Below are 6,651 nucleotides of genomic sequence, written 5' to 3'. Positions count from 1 at the left end.
ATCCACTGCAGAACACATGTAGTGTGGCTGTAGAATGAACGCAAAATGGCGACGTCCGTGCACAATGTTTACAAAGGAACATGTGAAACCTAGTTCAGACTCCCAAAATGTAGCTCCCGTTTTTGTATGCTTTTGTACAGTATTTTGGTGTAATGGTGTGTGTTTTATAAGAAGTTTGATCTGCTATTTTATTGTATTTGGACATGGTTACTACAAGTTAAGCTCTCAGGATTAATAATTAAATATTACAGTAAGCACAGTAACTTAAAGCTGTTATTGATAAAAAGAAGAAGAATGAGAAAAGTGTTAGTACTTAAATGAAAATAGCTAAAGTGCATTGAATTAAAGGTAAACATTCCTGAGACAGACAAGACAGTGAATGAAGGTCTGATTGGGTACTTTATTGTATGTTTTGAAGTGATGATGATAACCGGTTTGCTATGATGAAAATATATGGGAAAAACATGCAGTATTGTAATGGTGATAATAACTCCAGTGATACAGTAATGGTTTGATGATGTACAGTATTTTGGTGAAAACTGAAAGAAAAAGACATTGAAATTATAATACAAAGAGACAAAAGAAATGGGAAATGAAGAGAATTGTGTGATGATGAAGTGAAATGTGAATATGTGATTTTTGTGAATAAATTCTGATGAGAGCAACCAGACTGTTAACACCACAAACGTTCTGTGTGCTTCATTCCCCTGTTTTACAGGGCATTAATAACTGATTGCTTGTCCTGGCTACCCGGGACCTGCAACAGATATTTGGGGGCTCGAGTCCGGGATTGGCAACAACTTGATTGTTGGACAGTTGCTGATCCAGTGAATATGAACCCGGAGGCCAGAGTGACTGCATGTTGCTAAAGTGAGGTGGCGTACCTGCGGTGCGGCTACAGAGCAGAGGTGGTTTGTCTGCAGTACGGCTACAGAGACAAGGTGGCGTGACTGCAGAGGAACCACAGTGCAGAGGTGGCGTGACGGCAGTGCGACTACAAGACAGCGGTGACTTGCAACTACGGGGCCAAAGAGACTGCAGTGCACCTACAGAGACTGCAGTTCTACAGAGACATTGCTGCGTTGCGAGGCAACGTGAAGAGGCTGCAGTTCTACTACAGAGACATTGCTGCGTTGCTAGGCAACGTGAAGACACTGCAGTTTGACTACAGAGACATTGCTGCGTTGCTAGGCAACGTGAAGAAGCTGCAGTTCTACAGAGACATTGCTGCGTTGCGAGGCAACGTGAAGAGGCTGCAGTTCTACTACAGAGACATTGCTGCGTTGCGAGGCAACGTGAAGTGGCTGCTACACAACGACAGAAGTAAGGTGTTCTCACTGCAGCTAAAGCCATGTCTGAAGTACGCAGAGAGCTCTTATGGAGCATCAAAAAGAAGCTGTACATTCTCTCAGGCACCGAGGCCTATGAGATTGTGACGTTCATCGGAACTGACCATCCAGGAACAGACAAGCTCAGCTCGACTGATGAAGAAAGCTGCATCGATCATATCCTTTCTTTTATGCAATCTGAAGCTCTGCTTAAATCTGAAGATGAGGGTATTGGTCATTTAATGATGTTGAATGATGAAATAGTGAAGGTTATGAAAAAACGTGAATGTTTTGAATCCCTTGTTGCCATTTCAGATGATGTAACACCTGCACCTGGTTCAAGCACCCACATCCACACAACCACCATTTCACCATCACACACTACACACAGCACACACACCCACACTAGCCCTAGCACAAACACCCACACAACCACCCCAAATAGGGAACAGCTGCAAGCCATGTATGAAGACATAGGCAGGAAACTGCAAGAATGTACAGTGACTCCCACCCCATCTTCTGGCCTGACAACCCCAACTGACCCACACCTGATAAGCGACTCCACACCACGTCAAATCTCAGATAGACTGGTATCCCTACAAGATCTTGCTTATCTCCAGCGAAAAGAGTTCAGGATACATGGGGGCCAAATTAGTGACACTACATCTGACCTCAGCTACAACAGCTTATGCAAACAAATAGATGAAGGACTCAGAGAGAAACACACTGAGGGTGAGGTCATTAGAGGAGTGCTCCGTGCAATCAAACCTGGCAACTTCAGAGATATGTTGACAAACAAAGATGACCTGACTGTCACAGAACTCAAAAGCTTCCTCCAGTCACACCTTGGTGAAAGAGGATGCACCGAGCTATTCCAGGACTTGATGTGTGCCAAGCAACATGAAAATGAGACACCACAGCAATTCTTATATAGAATGATTGGCCTCAAACAAAAGATTATGTTCACTTCTAAACAGAGCAGCTCAGTGGTTAATTATGATGCCTCCACAATCCAGTGCATATTCTTAAACACTATATGTCAAGGCATAGGAGAGAAGCATGAAGATGTCAGGCGTGAGCTCAAGCCTCTCCTTGCTGACCCAACAGTATCTGATGAAGCTCTGCTGCGACAGGTGATAAAGACCACAACAGAGGAAAGTGAGAGAAAGCGCAGATTTGGCCGCAGCTCTGCCCGTAAAGTAACCCAGGCCCATAGCACACAGGCTGAACCTGAGGAAGAGAAAGTTAAGAGTGAGGCAAAAGTTAGTACAGTCTATAAAGATGACACTATTCAGAAACTGAGTTTCCAGGTTGAAGCATTGACCCAGGCGATGGAGACCCTGAAACAGCTGGTGACACAGGCTCAAGCTCCAACCCCTGGCAGTAACCCTGACCCACCCAGATCAGAGAGAAAGACACAGAGACCCTATGGCTGCCAACAATGTGTCGCCCAGTCCATTCCAAACTGCAACCACTGCTTTGGATGCGGAGAAGAAGGCCATCGTGCAGTTGGTTGTTTGAAGAAGCAAAAGCCGTCGGGAAACGGGTCCCGGTCAACGCAGAGGGACAACCTTTGACCGGTCCTGAGCCCATGTCCCAACCCCAAGCAGGCCCAAAACCAAAGTCAGCCAAGGTCAGTGACACCCACGCAATACAAGCTCTCAATACATCACAGCCATGCGAGTTAGTAGCCCCACTCATTGGCCGCAAATCCCTGCTGAAATGTATTATGGGTGGCTATGCTGTCACTGTCCTGCTGGATACAGGAGCCAATGTGAGTCTAATTGACCGCACATGGAAGAACAAGTACCTGCCTGGCCAAGATATTCGACCCCTCAGTGAGTTAATGGACAATGAGCTGAATGTGTCTGCAGTCACAGGTGATGAAGTGCCCTATGACGGATGGGTTGAGGTGGTGGTAAACCTGCAAGGAAATGAGGATCCAGACTTATCCATCCGTGTTCCCTTCTTAGTGAGCTGCCTGAAATTAGACAGACCATTAGTTGGTTTTAATGTGATCCAAGAACTCATTAAGAGCAAAGAAGGCCGGCCTAAACTCATGTCCATTCTGTCTAACCTCCTTGCGGGCGCCATGGAGATTGATGATGCCAGTGCTGGGGCCTTAGTGAATTTTATTCGGACTCAGGACTCCCCAGAAGAGAAACATGCTGCCGTAAGAGTGGGTTTCAAAGAGGTCACAATATGTGCAGGCCATGTAGTTCACATTAAATGCAGGGTGCCAGCCAATATTAACCCCTCAGAGCCATTTGTGTTATTCGAACCCACGCTTGACAGTGTGCAGCTGGAGACGTTGAGCATTGGAGCAGGCTTGATGGAGATTCACCAGACTGACAGGTGTTTCATTAAGGTGCCAGTATCAAACCACTCCAAACATGACGTGACCTTGCCAAGCTTAACAGTCCTAGGCAGCATTGAGCCCATTGACAAAGTCATAGAGACAGACCGTCCCCACAGTGACCCTAAGAGTATCCATGTAAACACTGTTGACTCTTCACCTCTCCCTAGTTCTAATCAGGTCCCACCCACTGCAGACCGGTGGCACCCACCTGTGGATGTTAGTCATCTGACAGATGAACAACAAGAGGAGGTGAAACAAATGTTGATGGAGGAATCAGGAGCTTTTGCTCGCAACGATGGTGACATTGGTGACATCCCAAGCCTCCACATGACCATCAGTCTGAAAGATGACATTCCAGTCCAAAAGACATATGCCTCCATACCCAAACCACTCTATCAAGAGGTCAAACAGTACATCCAAGAACTGCTTGCACAAGGCTGGATTGTCAAGTCAAAATCACCCTTTGCAGCACCTGTTGTCTGTGTCAGAAAGCGTGATGGATCTCTAAGACTGTGTATTGACTACAGGCAGTTGAACCAGAAGACAGTACCAGACCGCCACCCACTTCCTCGCATCCAGGACCTCTTGGACACCCTGGGCGGCCACAGCTGGTTCACCATCCTTGACCAAGGGAAAGCCTATCATCAGGGCTACATAGCCGAAGGATCCCGCCACATGACCGCCTTCATATCGCCTTGGGGTCTATATGAGTGGGTGAGAATACCGTTTGGTCTCAGCAATGCTCCAGCTGCTTTCCAGCGCAGCATGGAGGAGATGCTGGTCACCTTGCGCGACGACTGCTGTATTCCTTACCTTGACGACATCCTCTGTTATTCCAAGACCTTCACTGAACATGTTGATGCTGTGCGTCGTGTCCTGAGAGCCCTGCAGTGTCATGGTGTCAAGCTGCGACCCACCAAATGTGAGCTGTTCAAACCAGAGGTCAGGTATGTGGGCAGGTTGGTGTCAGCTGATGGTGTGAGAATAGACCCAAAAGACATCGAGGCTGTAGTGTCACTGAGGGAGAAGAGACCCACTACTGTGGGGGACGTCCGCAAACTATTAGGGTTTCTGAGTTACTATAGGATGTATATCCAAGATTTCTCCCGCATCGCTAAGCCCGTATATGAGCTGCTACAAGTGAAAGGAAATCCTGTTGCATCACTGGGGAAGCTGAAGAAAGGGAAAGGAGCCCAGTTGCCCTCAAAGACCCCCATCCAGTGGACTGATTGTCACCAGACCATTCTCGAGCAGCTCATTAACGTACTGTTACACCCACCTGTACTAGCATACCCTGACTTTGAACTGCCCTTTACCCTTCACACAGATGCCTGTCAGCAGGGACTTGGTGCAGTCTTGTACCAGCGACAGAGTGGAAAGATGAAAGTTATCGCATATGGCTCGAGGACATTGACCCCCGCTGAAAGGAACTACAACCTTCACTCTGGAAAGCTGGAGTTCTTAGCCTTAAAGTGGGCAGTATGTGAAAAATTCAGGGATTACTTGTTTTATGCTCCGTCCTTTACAGTGTATACAGACAATAATCCACTGACGTACGTGATGAGTACTGCAAAGCTGAACGCCACGGGCTACAGATGGGTCGGAGAGCTTGCTGACTTCAGATTCAACCTAAAGTACAGACCAGGAAAAGTCAACGTGGATGCTGACACACTCTCCCGTCTCCCACTAGACATAAACATTTACGTTGAGGAGTGTACTGAAGAACTCGACAGAGAGGCCATCCGTGCTACTTGGGAGGGAAGTGAGGCTGCCAAGAGGCATGACATCGCCTACGTTGCTTCTCTTAACCTGGCACAAAGTTCAGAGTCACAAGTTAGGTCCCCATTACCGACCATCAGCCCAAGTGAACTGATCAGAGCTCAGAGAGAGGATGCAGCCATCAGTGAGATAATCAAGCTCAAACAGACAAAGACAGCACTGACAAATGATGACAGGAAGAAAGCAGGAGGCCCTGTGAAAAGACTCATGCACGAGTGGGGTAAACTGTACATGGAGCGTGACCTGCTGTACAGGAGAGCTGGAGAGCGACAGCAGCTCGTTCTACCTGCTGAATATCGGCCTCTCGTACTGAAGTATCTCCATGATGACATGGCTCACCTAGGATCAGAAAGAGTCATTGGGCTGGCAAGAGATCGTTTCTATTGGCCCTTCATGAAAAAGGACATCGAGGCCTATGTCACAAAGCAGTGCCCCTGTATAAAGCAAAAGAAACCTGTGGTCCCTGATAGAGCACCGATGGGCAGCATCACGACCACTGCACCTCTTGAGCTTGTGTCCATAGATTACATGCACTTGGAGCAGAGCAAGGGTGGATACGAATACATCTTAGTAGTCATAGACCACTTCACCAGGTTCGCCCAAGCGTATCCCACCCGAAACAAGTCAGGCAGGACAGCTGCAGAAAAAATATTCAACGACTTTATCCCTCGGTTTGGTTTTTGTTCCAGGCTGCACCATGACCAAGGGGGCGAGTTCGAGAATGCCCTGTTTAAGACCCTGCAGCAGCTGGCTGGGGTGAGTCACTCCAGGACAACCCCGTACCACCCCCAGGGGAACCCTGCTGAGAGGTTTAATCGAACGGTACTTCAGCTGTTGAGAACACTACAAGAGGAGAAAAAGAGTAACTGGAAGGAGCATTTACCACAGGTGGTGCACGCATACAACTGCACTAGACACGAGGCCACAGGTTTCTCACCTCACTACCTCATGTTTGGGCGCCACCCCCGCCTCCCCATAGATCTGCTCTTTGGTCTGTCCACTGAAGAAGAGGGTGAAACACCACAAGGGTATGCCGAGAAATGGGCTGTTAGAATGAAAGAGGCCTACCGACTTGCATCAGAGAACAGTCAGCAGTCCAGTGCACGAGGCAAGAAGCGCTATGACAGTCACCTGAAGGGGGTTGTTCTACAACCCGGTGACAGGGTTCTAGTTCGCAACATGAGT

The sequence above is a fragment of the Nannobrachium achirus genome, assembly GCF_963921795.1.
Source record: "Nannobrachium achirus genome assembly, chromosome: 19".
Lineage (NCBI taxonomy): Eukaryota > Metazoa > Chordata > Actinopteri > Myctophiformes > Myctophidae > Nannobrachium > Nannobrachium achirus.
Note: the sequence above shows the minus strand (reverse complement) of the source record.